The following is a 21,095-nucleotide window of genomic DNA, read 5'->3' as shown; positions in this document are numbered from 1 at the left end:
CCAGAAGTGATAGCAGACAACATGTAGTTTACATGGTTGTTTAAGATTTACTGTGGTTAGGTTGATCCAATTTCGCCAACCCCAAGAGCTTAAAGGTGGTTTTTCAGACACTTAACACATGGTTTATTGAGAGAAACACACAGTCTCCAATGAGCACTCAGAGCATCTGTTTGTGATCCCTTTACCAAATGGATTAACACATAGTTGTCTTTGATGCCATTAAAAGCAACAACAGCTTTCTGAGGGCCAAGCAGAAAAGAAATGCATACATGATGAAATTACGTAGACAATATAAGGAAGGTAAAGAAACCACTGGGAGCGGTGTTAACAAAACGATAGCAGCATTTGAAGGAGAAGGGAGCCACAGAATGAGTCCGAGTCTAATTCAAATGATGAGTTTGTCTGTCCGTGACACAGAATATAATTCTGAGATGTTTCAGAAACCGTAATCACTCTGTTGCTATGAGAAGCACATTCCTGTGCTGCCGTGACCATGAACACCACGGATTAGGAGCTGGGGATCACAGTGTGATGCCTCAATTGGAATACTGTGTGTCTGTCTGCATCCCAAGCAGCTCGTTCTGTGGCTTTTGCTCCGCAGAAGTCTCTCATATAAAGACTGCAATCACAGGTTGATCTGCAGTTATTGTAGCAGCTGCTAATATAAGAGCGCGACAACAGGGAATTGTGATGCCTTTCCAAGACTGGAAAAAAACTATGTTAGACTCAAGTCCCTGCAACGATTAGCCGTCTTTCATTGCTGAGCAAACAATATTCATAGATCCATCAGAAAATGTCTTCATTGTTTGTCTTTCTACTATCTAGAGCTGCTATCTGGTTTACCATCAGCTCTAGCTGGATTCACTTTAGTTTGGTATTTCATAATTCATCCTCCTCTCAGCTTCAGAGTTTTCTCCTGCAATCTCTAGTGCTGCTGATGCTGCAGAGAGTCCAACCCCTAACCAATGCCATGACAACAAACTGAATTATCATAAAAGAAACTGTGTACAATTAGGAGCCAGACAAAGTGTGAGTAGTTCATGGTATTGATTAGTGATTTGTGGTTGTTATTATTTCCCTTTGGTTCAGCAGATGCACTCAGGCGATTTGTATGGTTATGATGGGTGATGCATCACTTTTAAACCAAAAGACGGTAAAAAACACTTCTCTTAAATAAGATGTCAATTCTGGATTCCCCATTCCAGTGCTGCATGTGCAGATAGATTTGTTTGTGCCGGAGAGCATAATATAGTTAATGCTGCTAACATTGTATGGTATCATGGTATTTTAGGTATCCGCAATTTATTGACAAAAGTTGAAATGGCATTTGAAAAGAACAGGAGGACAGCACTCTTTTCCTTACTCCCCCTCTCTCCCATACAAACACACTGACTCTCTATTACACTCTGATTGACCATCAGTACAGGGAGAAATCCTACTTGCACCAGTGGTTGTTAAAACATCTACAAAGCTTTTACAGTATTTAGCAGATAGACAGGATTCAGCAAAAGAACAGTCCAGTCAATCTTTTTCAGGATTAAAACATTCAGTGGAACATAAAAATCAGGCCAATTTGTATGCAAGTGCAAATCTACAACATGAGTTACCTAGTAGACAGCCAGCGGAGCTGAAAATCTCTCACACAACTGAGCAATCCATCAGCTGTCGTCTGATCTGCTCATTTGAGATAAAATAAGTCAGGACTGCTCTCCAGGGCATTGAGGAGCGCACCTTCCACCTCTCAATTCCCCACCATGTCATTCCTGTAAGTGAGTCTTAGAAAATACTGCAGGAGAGCTCCAAATGTATATCCATTCAAATGGATATAATGTGTGTGACCCTGGCTGAATAATGCAAACGTTGAATGTGATTTGATATTTGTATCCTACTGCTGAAAACGAAGACTGCGAAAAGGAGAGAGGAGGAGGTGAGAGTAAAAGAAAACCATGAGCTCTTTGACTACTACTCTATTTTAAATGATTTCCAGAATTAAAAAATAGCACAATTGTTGAAATAAACTTTATAAAGGAATAAATACATACATAAATTACCTAGTCTGTGAAAATGATTCATGCCTGAGTCGAGTCAGGTAGAATTTCATCGACAATGGTGACAAAAACAATTACTCTCATGATCCCAAGCTGTTCCATGACATCATCAAATGCTCTTATGCAATTTTTTTGATTGGTAGCTGAAGCGTATTCATAACATGTGTGGAGCTGGTCATTAAACACGCTAAATCACTATGATCTTTTTTCCCCCCAGAAAAGTCAAATTGAGTTTATATGATTTAAAAAAAGATCAAGTTATAACTAAACCACACAGATCATGTCTGATTAATACTCTACTTTCAATATCAACTACTTAATAATAATGTTCAGTATCAACCAAACAAAATTATTTTCAAATCATAAATAACGTATACTGAGATAAATGCATTATGGATTATACTAATATATGGGAAAACTATTGATGTCTAAACTTAACATTTTTTTTAACTCCAGATAAAGTTGTTTCCTTCTGTTTTCAGATTCTGATCCACAGGAAGTGGTTGCAGGTCATCGTTTGTATTTGAATGATGGAGGTTGTAATTTTACCAACCCAGCCGGCATTAATCAATATTATGTGTTGTTGACAGAATGTTGACATGTTGTGAAATCGCCTTAAGGTGACTAATATAAAATACGGCACATGTGAGTCTCAAATATTCTCAAGTTGAGAAGTAAAGGTTTCATATTTAGTGTAGCTGTCACTTGTGACTTAATCCTTTGTGATACAATTTGTTTTCAGTCAAATGCTTCCACATGCATTGAAAAAAACATGATTAAGTGGTAGTGCACTTCATCCACTATTCATCATGTGTGTTTTTGTTTGTGTGTGTGTGTGTGTGTGTGTGTTTGTGTGTGTATGTGTCTGTGTTTGTGTGCTTGTGTGTAGCAGTGTGGTGATGATGGGGATCTTTTTCATTTGAAGTGGCAGGCAACACGTGGTGTGAGAGATCATTTGCGGGTTTTTTCAAGCGTGTCTAATTTGTATGAGTCTGGGCCGACACTTCCTGCTGTGGCTGTCACTGGCTATCAGTGGAGCTGGAGTTCTGGTGCACTTAACCTTGAAGGGAATAAAAGACAGAACGAGTAGAGAAAGAGGGAAGAAGAATCTGAAAAGTGAAGGAAAAATATAAAGTTCTTCTACATTTGGGCTGTCACTTGTGGATCTCAAGTAATTGATGTTCAATTATCCTCCAACCATAGCTGACATATTCACTTTTTTATCTTACTCCTCTGTTTACGAATTATTACACATCTTACATCTAAATCTCTTTCACACATTGTTAACCATTAATGGGATAGTTCACAGAAATGTTTTAATTCTCTTATCTACTCACCACTATGCCGATGGAGAGATGGGTGAAGTGTTTGAGTCCACAGAACAGGGGTAAACTTTGTTACAGAAGAATTTTATACAATTGAAGTACCGAGACTTCAGCCGTAATAAAACAACCGAAAAAACACAGCATGCCTCCATATTGCTCGTGTAGATTCAAGCCCCTGTAGTGTCCGCAAGCCCCGATATTCATATTGGACTTGAAACAAGGTAATTTACACCGTGTTGTAAGCATAAAAGTCCACAGGAAGTGGCTAAGGTAGCAGTCTAAGCCACATGATGGTGTGTCTGAGGGTATATGAGCTTTCAATGAACTTTTACCAACTGCTAACCTATACAGTGCATTATATATTAAGTTATTTTTTATAAAACCAATCTCCAAACTCCCTGAATTTACCAATTAATTTACTTTAATCTAACAACCTCAACACCAGAATGAGCTGTGTGGTTGTAGCTGCTATACTCTCAAACATTTAATATATTTCCAGTGTCAGTATTCTTTGTGTGGTAAAGCTGGTCTACTTTTACAGTGGAAATGAAATAAAAACGTGCTAACTTAATCTCTCTATTTTTGTCTTAACTGTGTACCAGTGGCTCATTGTTGAACGCCTTTCTGCTGAATTTATTTTTGAATTGCAACTCTCATATTCCGTTTTCAGACTAGTTATCTCTCTATGTTTGAACTTTGGTTTTGTATGTTTGGACCTTGAGTTCATTATTTTCTGTATCCCTTTGAAATGTCTTACCTTATTACCTCTTACTTCCCTCCTGTCTCTAGTCTCCCTCCTGTGTTGACTTCCTGCCTCGCCTTAATTTACAGCGACAATGGATGGCTGACTCTGTACTGTGGCTCAAACAACAAAAGGGGAACTCTGAATCTTCTCTCAAACATGGAGCCACAGAAACCGGGGTCGGGACACAGCCACCCAACTGAATGTACTACAAGACACCTCAATCGATTTCAAGCAGAAAAATAAAACATCTCTTTCTCCCAGTCTCCCTTACCTGCACAAACACAGCAGTCAACATCGGCCAGGCATCAGACAAAGAAGTAGTAATTGCCGGCACCTGTAGTAATAAAGGCCGGGAGCTCTCCAATCCCACCTACCAGGGCGCTGCTCTAACTCCTAGCTGTCAACCCTAACACTTATATTTTTTATTTTGTTTGTAGTATCTATTTTTAATTCACTCCACTAGCCACTGTGTTGATTGTGATGCCCCTCTAAATAAAGACATATCTTATGTTACGGTATGTAGACAGCATGGCTATTGGCTGATCAATCGTTACAATCAAACACAACTTGAGGCCTCAACTTGAGACATTAATCAGATGTATGAGCCAAGATGGATCACTTGTTGACTGTAGATGAAATTAAATACCCATTGTATTATACAACTATCCATCAAAGCAACAATTTCTCTTTCCCTTGAGGAAAAAAGGAATTTAATTTGTGTTTCAAACATGAACCTGTGCCCGTTTCCAGCCGTAGACGGAACACATTTGTGGTGCACCGTTTAAATTATAGCTAATTGGCAGGCTGGTCAATGCTGAGGTGAAAATCCAATACCAAATCCCATTCAGTTACTTTCTTGTACACCTCTGTTTCAATCAGCAAATGCACCTCAGTAAGATGTGATGAAACTCATGCATTTTAACAAGTCCTCTCAGGCCTTTCTCCTCCATTGGCCCATTCACAGGCCCCATCGCCTGTCCGGCCACATCAAGCGGCAAACAGCTAGATTCCATGGGGTTAATCAGTGTCACTAATGGAGGCCGGGCTGCCTGGAGCCGCAGCCATTAATACTGGAGGGAGGGATCATGGGGTGTGGGATTGTACAGTCAGGGGGAATTTAAATCGGGTATCCTTCATGCTCAGAGGAAGGGGGAGCACGAAAAGAATGAAAGTGTACACTGAGCGATCTACGAAATGTTTAGTTTGATATTCTGTTCAGATTGTCGAAACAGGAATGAGAACCTTAAATTTCCATTATTTCCCCTGCTGTCTGAAATCCATTTTGTAGGCTTAGTGAAATAAATAGTTTTTTATCTTTATCTCAACAAATACATAAATTGTGAAAGGCTTTGTGTCTGTGTGAAACTGCAGCTCAGCGGATAGCGGTTAGTTAGTTGGGTTAGCTAGGTTCGCTATAAGTCAGTGGTTTAGCCAGGATGTACACATGCAGCAATTAGTTATATCAAGGTCATGAAACTGATATGAAGGTCATCAAAATAAGAGAAGGGTCATACAAGATTCAGGTCACAGACAGCTCACATCATAAAAGGCTCAGACATAATTAAATCATAAAATATGCGTACGTTCTTTCTTGCTAAGAGGTGATACAATTTAATTGAAAGATGAAAAATGTAATTAAAATTTTATATATTTAGTCGACTTGTGTACTTGCATCATTCAGAAGGATTCCAACGATTTCAGACCCAGATAATTCCATTCAAGGTAATGGGACTTTTCACTTTAGTCGCCTTTTAATTGCATTTTATCTGCTGAACTCGCGGCTTTGCACGTCTCTGGTGAAATTTCAGAGGCAGATGACTTATAAAGAGTGAATATACTGCGAGCCTTTAGCGAGTCTGCTGTTTTTCTGTCTTTTTCTTCACTGCTTGTATTGGTCACCTGTTATGGATCACAATTGTTCATTACTGTTTGACTCGTGACATGAATAAAACTTGAATACGTTTGCATCAACCCCGAACATGATTTGTGCCCGAGTTGCATCAGGCAGCTTTTCATTAGATGGTTATGAAGATAAAAGATCCCATGATGCTCAAAACATCAATAGGTCTTCTGCTATTGTTTTGATTGAGAGACCCCTAGTGGCTAGGTCAAATAATGGAGCTTCAAGGACAATATATATTTATATAAATAATTTTTTTTTATGAATAGAGGATGAAATTGGAAAATTGTAATTTGCTCTCTGTAAAATTAACAAATGTCAGGATTTCTCATTCATTAAGTTAATAATTATAACTATTTTTAAATAAGCTTTTTATTATTTTGTCATTGCATGTCATAGCAGGATAGTGCTGCATGATACAATCAGCCATGCCCTTAATGATCACCATCCCATCCCACCTACCCACCCCTTCCTACATGAGGGCACTCATGCACTCAATAGTGACTTAGAAGTAAAATAATTAGAGATAATGTAGCCTTTAATCTTTTTTAAAAACTAAAAACGTATGGCTTAATAGGGAAACTCTACTAAGCTAGGTAAAGTGCCTCCACAGTCAGGGCACAGGGGTCAGAAAGGAGTAATTTCCCAAAATATCATGAAACTGACTTATTTGGATGGTCACTGCAAGTTGTGCTAAGATAAACAGAAACCTCACCTCTCAGCTCATTGTGATTAAACTGATGCTTCAGTGCATCACAGGAGAAAACCAATGTCAACGCCAAGCACCACATTGCATTTGTATTCAAGAGCAGACGTGCAGGTAAGGACACCCATACCCAGCAATTAAAGTGTTGTCTTTTTCAGTTAAAGGTTATTCATAAGATATACTGTATGCTTATGGAGCTCTGCGTCTGCACTATTAATAAGCCACAGAGATGAGTCCCCACGAGCTGCTGATTGTTGAATACTGAGTGAGCTCCAAGTATCATTGAGATGCAGAGTGGCAGAGAGGGAAACCAGTAAAGCAGTGGTCCACTGCAGCTGTTGCTCAGAACACTCTGCATTTATCTGGGTTTGTCACAATCTAATTACCCTTACTCTCATCTCTATTAACATTCTGCATGTGGATGTACAGAATCTGTAGGCGAGGGACAAGATTCATGTTTCCCTTTCCAGTTTGACCAATCATGTGTGAGCAGGCTTTGATTGCCCGCAGATAAACAGTCTGTGTGGAGAGCAAGAGGCAAAACATATTGACGAGTATGAGTTTACATACATTGAGTCGTTATCTGATGTGATCAACATTCACATTGGGCAGGGATCGATCCTGGGGAGGGGCCGGGGGGGCACATGCATGGCTTACTTTTAATTGAACCCTAAGGTGCCTCTGTACTGTCAGCAGTCTTGTTATTTTTAATGAAATAAGTCACTTAGTTACAATAATAACTATAAACTACAGTTTTTCTTTTGAAGATTTTTGAAGAACACAATGTGCTGCAACATGGAATGATTTTCAAGATATTTTCAAAGATGTGTAGCTCTGCTCAGAGATATAGGGCTAAAAGCAAACAAATGAAAACATAAATGTGCACCATACTCAATCAGGAGTTATATGAATGTTGCATAAGCAATTGGCCCCTCTGTGTTCCTGGCCTTACCCAAGTACAGTCCCTTTAAGAGTAATGTGTTTATTATTTGTGTGTCTGCTTCATATTAACTCGGCTCAAACATGACCTGAGCCTGTGAGAGTTAAATAAGGTTTCCTCCATCCTGTCAGATTCAGCTTCTCTCGTCTGTGGCATTGATATGAGGACCTGATAAATACACACTAGTGGTGAAGACATCTTATGTAGAGATTGCTGTATCAGCAAGAAAGATTAGATAGAAATAAAGATTAAATAAAACGTATTGTGATGTTACAGGGTAATTTCTGACTGTATTACACTGGGTAAAGTAAGACCGGCTGCTACCTTTCAGCTCAGGTTAATTTTGTTGCAGAACATACATTTCTGTTTTGGATTTTTTCAACACAACTCATGGCTAAAGTCTCTCTCTTCTCTCTCTCTCTCACGCACACACACGCACGCACACACTTATGGTGCGAATCGGAAAAAAGTGCAATTATTTTCACACCTTTCATGAAGCGGAGACCTCCATGAGAGTTGGCCAGAGGCGGGTGAACTCCTGGTGGACCGGGACTGTCTGTATGACCGATGTTCTGTGGCTGGAGGAGAACAAATGCATTTTCTATACTTGCGCACGATCACAAAGCAGCAGTCGGTCCCTGTGGATGCAGAAGCTCAATGCAGCCGGGTGGATCTGAGCAGAAAGAGGGGCTGTCCAGCGAAATTATCTTTAATTCTGTCACATTTCCCCTCATAGTTTATGCTTTTTATTACCTGAGCAGCTTGCAAGTGCTGCTGCCTGTGCTGTGGGCTTGTCACAGAGAGAGGGTCAGCTTCACAGCCAAAGCTTGAATTGCACCCTTATTGTTTGAACATTACACCACATAATCTGCGCCCACAGAGCTGTTACAGCCTAGTGACGTACGATGCAGCTGTGCAGCCGCCATCAGGAACTGGCACGGCTTCAGAAATGAGACAGGAAAAGATGTCTCATGAAAGGTTGCAAGTAAAGCATATGGGACAGCTTTTTAGGGAATAGGGATTTAACCTGCTGTGCCCCAGTTCCATAATTTTAAGCAGGTTTTGAATATGTAAATTCATAACTGGAAAGTGTGTTTACCCTGGAAAAGTGACAGATGAAGTATAGAGGGGAAAGGTAGAGGCTTCTCACAAATTTGTGAAGGCAGAGAAGCCCACAAACAAAGTAAACAAAATAAACTAATAAATCTTTGGAATAATAAGTTGGAAAAAGTGAATTTTGAGATCAAGAGTATTCAAGACAAACAAACTGAGGCCAGACACAACAGAAACAAAAAAACACAATATGCCAATCCTGTAGCCTTCATCAAGCGATGCTAAGCCTGCCACAAAAGTGAAGCCTCCTTGTGTCTGAGTGACTGTGGCAACCTTCATGCCATTTGCATTTGCACTTTTTTCAGAGAGATGTTTTCGGTCTCGCCTTGAAACAGCAAACAGGGGAAGCAATAAATGCATTACTTACGGCTTGGATCTAGAAGTGGGTGGGTTTTTACTCTGTCCAGCCAATTGGTCATCTGTATTCTCTGACATTTGAATCTGCCAATCATTTTTATTTCAATCACCCAGAATTTCCTGATTTCTGGTTGGACACCGATATGGATTTCACAAAACTATTCTCTGATTTAAATTGATCTTCATTTGATATATGATCTGATATTGATTAATGAAAAGATTTACTCAGGTTCTGGGGGTAAATAAGTTTGTTTTGGGTGCTGACTTCAGATGCTGTCAAAACAAACTAAATACTACTCAGAGGAAAACCAAGCCAGTGTCTCCAAGTCCTCACAGTTTTGTTAATTTACTAAAGCAAACACCTGTTTCATTACAATCAATCTTCACTGTTGTGGCTAATTGCAGCGTCGTCTATTCACAGCTTCCCTACTGGAACCCATCACGTGCATGTGTGCCTCCATGCAGGTGTAAAACAGTTAAATGTGTTGCTAGTCTCATGTAAAAAAATTATTAAATTATTATTACTATAATAATAGTGGCAGGTAGGAACAGGAAGGGGCCAGCAGTGTTGCCCACCTCTCCGCCTGCTCTGGAGATCAGCTGCTGTCTGCTCCTGGCTGCCTGCTCCCAGTACATGGCCATGTATTCCTCTGCCACTCGTACCAGTGCCATCCTGGCCTGCAGGTCAGCGTCTTTGGCTGCATTGAGCCCCACATTGGGTGCCACTGTGGCAATAGATGATGCCACCGGGGTCTCCCCACAGCAACCAGAAACGAACAACTCACTTTTTAACATTCTTTATTTTCTCCAAAAAATTAGCAAACATACATTGTTATGGCAGCTTAGCTCTCTCCTGTTCATGTGTCCTTTTCGTCTCTACAGAACAGTCTCTCCTCCGGTTCCTCCTCTGTGGCAGCTCTTCTGCCGTGTCTCTTACAATGTCTCTGTGCTCCTCTCCCTGTGGCAGCTCTGCTGCTGCCTCTTAAACCTGAGGAGTAATCAGCAAACAGCCATCAGATGCACAGATTACTCCCCTGGTACAAGGTTCTGTCTGGCGCTGGCTGCCAATGTCAGCAGGGATTGGCTCCAGCCCCCTCACAACCCTTGAAGGAGAAGCAGTATAGGTGATGGATGAGGTTTTGCCTTCAGTTGATCCTGTGTTATTTGTAAAAAATTAAATTAAATTAATGAATGAATCGTATGAAATCGTATGAAAACGATTGTATAGTGTACACTGTTTGCTGTTAGTTTGTTCTGTAGGATGTTACTCTCCAGCCTTATTGTACCACACCTGTCCACTAGGTGTCCCTGGAGATTTCCCTGACACCTGACAGTCCTTGTGATCCTCCTGCTGTAGCCGCACGCCGCTCTGTTTGCTCTGAATATTATTGTTCTGACTGCTCAATACATCCGCACTGTTGGTGATGTGCGTCCCTTTACTCACTAACACCCTGAGAGTAGTGACAAGTGAACAGACTTCTCTGCTGTTGACTATTTGCATTAAACTATCCAAACTACTGATGCATCCACTGAGTGTATCACACAAGTGTTTGAATGGAAAATGCTTGAATTGCTTAGTTTTAGTCTTTGAAGCTGTGCACATATTTTATCCCCCAAAATAACGTATCAGCATAAATAGATGAAAGGTTTAAGCTGTGCATGTTTGTCTCCCCCTCTCCTCTCGTCTGTTTCCTCCTAACTGAGGTAATCATTTTTGCTCTGATGGGTGCCAACACGTCAGCCTGTCGCTGCCTCTTTACGGCCCCCTCCACCACTGGCACCTCCCTGTCTGTGACACACTATCATTTTCCCCTCCAGCAGTTTTCAATTTAGATTGTTAAAACCAGCATGTTCTTTATAGACGGAGGGGAAGTAACTCTTAAAAGCTGCTGTGAAAGCACAGGGATGGTGTTTCAAGTAAAGCTCCTTGTTTTGACCCTGGGTCATGAGCCAGGCTGATCTGATGGTTGCTGACATCCCATTAGTCTTTAACCACCTCAGAAAGACCACAAAATGGGATTTTGTTTGCTCTACAAAGATTTATCCTCTGCCATAACATGAGTCTTCTTCAAAAAACAGTCTCCAAAAGCAGTTTAAAGGATTGTGTGCGTTTATGAATGGGGACAGGACAATCAGGTTTTCACTGACTGAATATTCTTCAAAGTGGTCTCAAACAAATGGACTCAATTCTGAAGATCAGGATTTGTTAGTTTTACAAACTTTGCATCTTATTTTCTTGTGTGTCTGTCTCTTACTTTACTTCCTGTCTGTGTCTGCTTTCCCTACTTTGTCACCACAGTGAAATGTTACTTGTGAATCTCCCTCTGTGTTTGTCAGTGTCGAGTATGAGAAGATGACCAGGGGAGGTTTTTATTCTCATCGGCTGCCGTGAAAAAAATCTTAACAAGAAAGAGGGCAAAATGATAAACCATACCTATTACCCATTCCTCCTCTGTAGGATATCTTTTATCTGATATGGGCAGTGCTCATTCTTCTCCCTTAAACACCATGTCAGCTGTTGGTGAGCGGGCGATCGCCGAGGTTGTGCTCTGGTGATCAGACACAGGGAGGAACTGGACAGAGCCAGGTGTCTGGGGGGCCTTAATAAACGGAGGGAGACTTTTTATCAGCACATGCACGACAAAATCTTCCATTGCCATCACACACCCGACTCACCTGAGGAGTGATTCTGAAAGGTTTTGAGTGAACTAGTAAGTGCACTGAGCAAATCATCTATGTATTCTTCTTTAGTGTTGTTTGTTCATTTTAGGATAATTCATTATTTGAATTTACTACTTTGATGGCTTGGAAATCAAATATGTGAGTATTTTCACATCAAAATGTATTTTGATTAATGTTAGAGCCATATAAAAAATATTAGTAAAATAATTGCATTATTTTAATTTTTTGATTTGCTGAGGATAAACAGTACCATAGGTACCCTTAAGCTTAATGATTCTTAAGAATCAGTTATGACTGTAGTGGTTTCTGGTTGGTTAAATGCTGTCAGGGTGGGCAAAATGGCAAGCGTGAACCCAAAAGCACGACACTGGAGCAGTCTTGGGAATAGCAAAGTTCTTGTTTAATAACAGATCAGGGGTCAGAAGCCAAGCAGTCAGTCAGAGAAGGCAAACGAATCCGGTATAGGGAGCAGGCAAAACGGGAGTCCAGGGTGCAGCAGGCAGGTCACAAAGGAGATCAGGCAGAAGACTTGGTCAGGAGATAACGCTGGAAGGCAAGGGGAAAACACACTAGGCGATCTGGCAGAGAACAGAGGAAATGGGCAGGTAGATACACTGGGTGACTAATGATTTGATGGAAAGCAGGTGCGTCTGTGGGTGGGCCAGGTAATGGGATTTGTGGAACGAGGAACTGCAGAGCAGGGGGGAGTGGCTGAATCCTGAAATGACATGACGATTAGTATATACAAAAAATAAGATAAGACAATTAAAAATGTTAAGACAGGCGGGAGTTGTGACAAACGGCTTAATGTGCTGCCTGTGTTTGTTAGATCATTGAATGGAGTTGGAGTTTTAAGAGTACATTGACCGCGCTTTTATTCCTACCCACACTACTGGATGGACTTACTGCGCTTACTATCCCTGTGTCTTATGCATTTGAAGAAGAAATTTCTTTGTTAAAATTTGGAAAAGAGGTACCTGGACTACAGAGTTTCGTTGAAACACAGCAGCTATATGCTTGGACCATGTAGCTAAAGTGGGTGCATTTCAAGAAATTGACTGAACCACACCGGCAATGCAGAAACTTTCTTAAGTAGAATAACATTATCCAGTTCCACCAAGAAAATGGGGATGTTTACCATTTGGCTTGAGATTTGGTTCGTCGTGTTGCTGGACCTTTGTAGAATTATACCCCAAAAATAATGCATAACTTTTCGTAAGATATCTAATGACTTGTATAAGTAGTATAAGTTCACTTATTCATACGGTTTTGTAGAATCAACCCAATGTGTAAGAGCCATTACGCAGTATGTGTGTGTATAGTTAAATATTTATGTTGGTTTATAATTTCTTATATTATCCAGGTTTGAAGTTTAAGTGTTGTACAGTTGAGCACTGTTTATGTTTTTTGCAACAGTTTCATGAAGCCGTAAGGCGGTTCTTGATATCAGGGGGGTGGTGAGCCAGCGGGGCTGGTTAAGTGACGCGCAAGAAGATTGGTGAGTTTAAGGAGTCTGCAGGAGTTGACTCCAACAAGTTTTGACCGTGAATTTAACGTGAAACATGCGTGCAATCTTGAGTGACATTGACGTGAAGACTGCCTGGGAATATCAGGTGCTGTAAGGCTTACAGCCACACCAACTTGAATAAAATACCTCACTTCAAGATTAACCCGCCTCATGTGTTCGTGGAACAGCGGGTTGTCACGCAGGGTCGGGCCTGGCTAGTATGTGGACACGAGTCAGCTGTTACAAATACTCCCTCAGACAAAATCAAGTGGCCGTCATATTGGAACGGAGTGGAACGGCCACTACACAATGAATTACTTTTATCTTCATTGTCAAACTCCATGTGGTGTTACAGATAATATTTTCCTTACAACACAAGTCATCATCACTGTGTTACTGACACTTTTATGCTAAAATACTGAAACGATATTTTAGAAACATGTCCCGTTTCCCTCAGTTCTATAACTTTCCCCCAATAAGCTAAAAACTAAAGTAAGATCTCATTAAAAGTTAACAAAGCACAGTTTCCTTTTCTATTGCTTTCCACTCACTTAGATTCGTATGCATGGTCTGTTGCCACTGTTGCTCCAGGTTTCAATAGATTTTCACGCAATAGATTGCAAAGTCAAAGGCACCAATCAACATCAGCAGCCTCATTGATTTGTCTGATAATGAGTCCAGATAGCCACTTTACACAGGGTCCCAGGGCATATCACATCAATACTCATTGCATTTAAAAACTTTTCTTCATCCACACTTGTATTAGGGAAATCCATGGTGGCGGTCGAATCCAATGCTGGGAATAATATACTTCAAGGCTCAAACTTTATCAGTCACTAAATAAGAGTGTTCAAGCTGCTGCTATAGCTATGGTTTTAACAATGTGTGTTCTTGGTCATAGAAAATAACATAGTCAAATATTGATGATTTATATTGAAATATTAACATTTAACCTTGTACATTTATAACATCCTTGGTTAAGTTGGGATGATGGGGAAGACCTCAAAGGTTACATTTTTAACCTTTTAACCTTTTAACCTCAAACGGCTTCTGATAAAGATGAGGGCTTCTATCTTTGGTCAATTCTGGGGAAAAAAATCATTATCAATCTTAACGATCAATTGTCCTTGTATTCAAGAGACCAAATGAGCAGCATTACAGTTTTTAAAGCAGAAATAATATAAATTAAGTTATTTAGTTCACCCTTAAAAAATAGTTCTCTGGCTGTTTTAAGACATTCTTCTCTGCAGCATCATTAGTACACGTCTGAGGTCCATGAAATAGGCCAGAGTACACTGCCAGCACTGCAAATGCATTTGGCTGATGTCCACTACAGTGCTGGCCGTGGTGAAATGTTCATATCGCTCCTTAACATCTTCACTTGCGTGTGATCCAATTAAAAGAGTTTGACTTGGCAGTGGCTCATAGCTCAGCTCCTTGTGCTGAGGTGTTGCACTGCAGGGTCTGTATGTGAAAGGTGCAATGATTAAAGGGTAAACACTCAACTGTACTACCACAAGGACTCAGATAACACTGTGTACAGGAGCCACGCTCTGAAACTATTCTGTATTACCCAACTTTTTTTCTCTTTCAACCACTTTATCAGGGTGATTACACAGCTGCAGATTAACAGTTTATCCCTTGTGATTAACAAACCTTTAGATTTGGTATGTTTGCCTGAATGGACCTTTTGATCTGCCCTCAACACTAACAAAAAATGAAGTGTTAAGACATCATTAAACAAAAGATGTGAAAGCAGCTCACAGGACGTCTTGCAGTTTTCACCTCTGATGTTATAATGTTTAACAAGGACGTTAACTTTAAACATTCAGACTGGGCCTGAAGGTGCTGATGCCGGCAGTGATACTATAGATCATATACAGCGGCAATGAAATTGAAACGAAATGATCAGGTTCTCCATCCAAACATGAAGACCACCACCTGCCAAACTGACAACACTCAGTCACAAGTCTTTTGTGTGCTCCCTTAATTGTAATGTGGAACCAACACTAAGTTGATCATATGTAAACAATGGGACATAAACTACACTACTAGGTTCGGACTTGGTGCTATGACACATAAGTGATTTGAAATAAATGCCCTCATTAGCGTGCCACCATGATGGTGGTATTACTTGTTCTGGCAAACCTCAGTGATATGCCTACCACCACCCAACTGCACCACCACAAGAACCTGTACTCACCACTCTGCAGTCAGACCGATCAATCATTATCACCTCGTCTTTATTAAAGATTTTGCAGCGTGGGGCAGGTGAAAGGACATGGCTGGCGTGGAGACACAGATGAGAGCAGGTCTTATCTGGACCCTCCAGCTGTGCCCCAGTTACCCATCACTGCCTCCGATAACAGGAATGTAGTTCACAAGGTTTAAAATTAGCCCGTTCATCTATCATTTCCCATCAGGTGAATAGGTTGGTGTCGCAGCCCTGGCATAGGCAATCTGTCTCCTCACATCAGTCTGTCCCGCCTCAAAGCACCATCACTCAAACGCACCGCCTTGTCACCGCGGACGCAGACAGGGCCCACAGAGCAGAGAAATATCGCTGCAGGACACGTGGGCAAACACTCAGCGGGGTTAGTGCATGGCGAGCATCTGCAGCGGCAACGAAAGTATCACTCAACATGCAACAAAACTGAACCGAAAGGGCAAGGAGAGTGAGTAAGTCAAAGATGTCGACAGGGAGAAACGAAAATGTATACACTGTTTATACATGTTGCAACAAAGAGCTCCTTAAAAATGTCACGTTCCTGAGGCCAGAGCTGCAAGAGCACAGCCGACATCACTGTAAATCTCCCGGTGTTTAAGAGCCGGCGTGTCTGAACACTGGACAAGAGCTACAACACGTCAGCTGGAGGGCACAGAACTGCTGCGCTAACTCCAGGCAGCCTATCACTCAGCTGCCGTCGGCTGTGTGGGTTAATGTGCTGTGACATTACACACGTACCTTATTTTGCAGCACCACTAGACAATGGAATAACACACCTGAGGTCCAACACCTTTAAATGCAGCGCAACAGCAATTTCCTTTGAAAGTACATATTTTTCAAAGTGCCCTTGGTTCGATAAGAGCTTTACTCAATTTGCATATGTGAATGTATTGTAGAGCCGGTTCTTTTTGTGGCTGTTTGATGTCTTTTAGTCTCTTTGATTATCTCACGCATCTATTCATTTCCTACAGGCTGCAGAAAACTCTCAGTTTTTAACCGGCCTGCACACAAACACACACACAGATTCTGATATTTTACTTCACTTCATCTGTTAATTTCAATGGAACTAAATGTTTTCCTGCAGGAGCCATACTGCAAACATCACACAGTGCAATGCTAAAATGAGCAGTCATCGCTTTTAGTAATTTAGCACTGATAAAATGCAGAGAATGACGCTGATGACCACAAAAAAGCCAATTTTTAAGATTTAAATCCACACCATTATTTGAATTGTGAAGGTCACTAGAGACTCATTAGTACAGAAAATGTAAACACTACATTTAACAGAGTATTGTTCTGCACGAACACATGTAAACTCATGCTATCACCTCAACATACAATACAGAGCACACACATTAATTTGTTAAGATCAGACACCTATGGATCATTATCTGGATTCACACTAAATGTCTTTTGTTCATTCATTTTTACACTCTACATATGCATTTTTTCCATCAAGATCTCTGCATTATTTCTTGAGAAATTCACAAACAAAAATAAAAAATGTAATAGATAATTTCATTATCCTGCCGACAGACAAAAAAATATTAAAACATAGTCTCCCTGAAGGAGGTAACAACCCAGAGGTCCCACTGGAGCTCACGCAAAACACACGCAACAAAAGACTGTCATCTCGTGTCTTTCACTGATACAGAAAAATGAAAACATGTTGATGAGTCAGCCTCAAAATAACCTTCAGACCACCCACACACGCAAAGAGCTGTTTTTGCTCTGCACAGATTAGAGTTGAGTGAAACTGTGCAGGAAATTCTGATGTTGCCAAACTCTAGAGATAATAGATAATAATAAGACCTCTGTTACACCAGCATTTACTTCAGAGCAATCATGAACTAAAATCAGTTTGTTCAAAAAGAATCGGTGAAAGTCCGCTCAGCTTTGATATGCTGTATACAAAATAAGGTAAATACAGGACAGTGCAAAACTGTGGAAATGAACACATGAGCTGTTTTGCAAAGAACTCAGTAATAAACTCCTTTGTGCCACTTCTCTGGTGTGACTGAGCGTTACAGGAGGTTGTGGTGCAGCCGAAGAGTGAGAGTGAACCTGGGCCGGATGGGTGGGAATAATCTCTCCAAATAAAATGTAGAGTTGATTCTGTTGAACCACCTACGTCCCTCAGCACATTCCACTGTTTGTTCGTACTAAATAATGTCAGGACATTCTATAATGGTAGATACTGCATGTGTCCATCAACTTAATCATCATGAATTCATAAATGATTCAATATTTCTTTAATAAAAAGTAGTCATGGCTTAGCCTGACACACACACACACACACACACACACACACACACACACACACACACACACACACACACACACACACACACACACACACACACACACACACACACACACACACACCTCATTACCCTTGACAAAGACACTAAGCGATCTGACCTGCTCCATATGACTCGTAGGTGATCCCAGTCGCGGCTGCTGAGATTCACCAGCATCGATCCAGGTGTCGGAGTTTGTGAAAGGTGTAATGTTTATTGATCGTGGTGAGGGGGTTAAGGTTAGGGTCTTTTCCATCACTCCTGAGGATTTCATCCAGTCACTTCCTCCCCACCCTCCTGTACCGCCATTCAATAGCTAATTATTTTTACTTCTACATGCAGCCGTAAGGGCAACGAAAGCAAAGGTCATTTGCTATTGGACACCCAGCCTCCTAATAAACTCTGCTCGGCTCTGCCGTGATTGAGATCTCATGCTCACTTGCAGGTTTATCTGAAAACAGATCCACAAGAATATTTCAGGCTGAAAAATCTTAAAGTAAAGTGACTGAATAAATAGTCTACAGCATTTTAGAGTTTGTTTGTTCATATAAAACCTGTTGACACTCTAAAATGGAAATAACTGACAAACATGTAAAAGTAAACTAAACAGTCAAAGCTGACTGTATTTAGTTTGGCCTGCAGTGAGTTTTTGACGCTTTTTAGTTTATTCTTTTTCCTAAAGTAATTTCACAATTATGTTGCTCTTGTTGAATACTAAGAAACAAACTACTATTTGAATTCAACAGTATTTTTCTCTAGCTTTGTTTTAGAGATATTATCATGAATAAGCACATCAACATATCAAGTTATTATGATTAATTCATGTTCTTACAATAAAAAAATTACAAAGATAAAAAACATGTAAGTAAGTGATACACAAATTGATTACGTTTTTTCAAATTGAAGTTATCAAATGTGATGATATAGTTTGTTAAATTTAGTTTAACAAATCTTATTCATTAATATGTTACTGGGTTAGAACTCTGTCACTTATATCATTGTGTTGCCTATAGTTTTTTGTTTGCCTTGTGTGTTTGTGTGTGTGTGTGTGGTTGTGTGTTTGTGTGTGTGTGTGTGTATGTGTGTGTGTGTGTGTGTGTGTGTGTGTGTTTTTGTGTGAGTGTGTGTTTGTTTGTTTCAGTTAAATTAAGCCTCCTCAAGCAGTTTTCCGCAGGGCATTGAATCTAACTAACCTAGGCCTAAGTCCACTCAACTACCTCACTGCTCTACTTTATGTCACATTACCGGTTTGAATGCAAACACTGAAAAATCCTGAATAATTAAATCCAAGAAGAAATTAAAGTTCATTCTATCAACAAACTCTGGGGCTGTGTTTCAGTCGGGATGAGCAGAAACAGAGATGTTGAGAAACAATGATGTAGACAGACAAACAGACAAATCGCTTGCTGACTGGGTCTTTTCTGGCATGAGGATTCATCACGCTTCTATCACATGACCGCCTTCCAGAAGAAAACAGCTGGCATCAGCTTGGCTACCAGTGTAGAACGCAACATGGATAATCAATTGCAAGCGTTGTTGACCCTGTGGTCTTTGCAGGCAGGTGTTACACAGTTAAATATTAGTTTTTTAATATAAATCAGCTATCCTGTCCTCTTCCTTCAAACCGTCCAAATTAGAAGCCCTCATCAGATGTCCAGTCTTCGTCCTCCATTCCTCATCACCAACACTAGTGTCCAGGCTCCAGGAGGAAGTCTCCATATCCAAAGGACCCAAAGCACAGGACTGTCTCCATACTGTCCTACCGCCCACTGGGGTCTAAACACCAAAGTCTGTTCCTCCGGTTAACAATACATTCAATTTCTTTCTAATTAACTATTTTTTCTCCTGATTGAATTATGGAATGTTGCTTTTGTCGTAGTGGTGGCTTCTGTTACAAAAAGGTATGTCTGTGTGTCTACTCCAATGCTTTATTTGTTGTGTGCTTGACTTTACATATGTCAATTCATTGTTTATGATGGGGTTCTATAATGTGAAATGTGTGTTTGTTCCTCTCGATGGTGCTGTTGGTCCTTTGCTCAGACTTTCCCACTATTTCATTCATATTATCCTCTAAACCACACACTGCAGGTTTGCGTCCAGCCACCATGTTACAAGCCTGCAGGATTACATCAACTGTGTACATAGAAACGAACCAGTCTTCTGTGTTTGTTTAAGCATTTGAATATTCTTCTGCATGAGATTAACACGTATGGCAGGACAGAAATTAAATAATATATGTTATTCACCCTGCAGTAAAAGCTTTATTTATTATGTGCACTCTCCTGTAAGGCTGTAGCTCTTTTCAGAGGGGGCACATTACCTGTTTTCTGAGATATATTGTCTGGTGCCGCGGACACAGAGAAATGGTTAAACATAGAACAATAAGGCCAGTGATCCTCTTCAAGGACAAACTGCCTATAGACCATTAAACATCAGCTTCTCTGGGTGTGTAATCACCTGCTCCCCTTTGTGCTGCCAAGCACAACATTATAGAGCCTGACTCAATTACAGATACATGTTCATTACTGCCTCCTATTCTGTATCAAGGGTGTTAGGACTCTCAATATAATCAGGGGCCAGTTAATGAGAGCTCTAGTGGTTTACAGCCAAGCAAAACATCACAACAAATTCACTCTGAAGGAGATTGAACTTTCTAATTGTGCGTTCACAACAGCAGCCAGCAAAGACATGGATAGATGACACTTGAATGATGGGATGTGATAGACTCAAAGATGGGAAATTCACATTATACGCTTCATCCAATCAAGTTGAAATATTTGAATTTCAGCCACAAAAAGAAAAATCATGATGCAATGTCAGGAAAGCCAATCAGCGTTGAGACTGTCACGACAGACACATCCTAGCTAGTAGGTCATCAAACTGGCCACTGGTCAGCCCCAGGTAGTGCTAAACTTCCATGAACGAGATGGTAATATCACCCAAGCTATTGGCGCCTCCCGATGGTCTCACAAAACGAAGCTGGCTTCTGCGACATTTCCACAACAGGTACAACACAGCAATTGTAGTCACTTCAGCTAGTAGTCCTCCTCTCCTCTTTTCCAGAGGAAAATGGGTGGAGGTTCAGGGTTTGTGTTTGATCGCGTGGCTCATGTGAAGAAACACAAATTATCCTGCAGCTAAAGTGATGCAAAAATATGCTTCTTGTTTGGTTTTCAAGTAATCCCTCTTTTCTAACAAAATGTACATATATACGTGGTTAAACCCATGCAGGCGGGCGACTCCTG

Source organism: Limanda limanda, chromosome 4 (genome assembly GCF_963576545.1).
Source record: "Limanda limanda chromosome 4, fLimLim1.1, whole genome shotgun sequence".
NCBI classification, from domain to species: Eukaryota; Metazoa; Chordata; class Actinopteri; order Pleuronectiformes; family Pleuronectidae; genus Limanda; species Limanda limanda.
The sequence above is the reverse complement of the archived record's forward strand: the minus strand, read 5'-3'. Positions refer to the sequence as shown.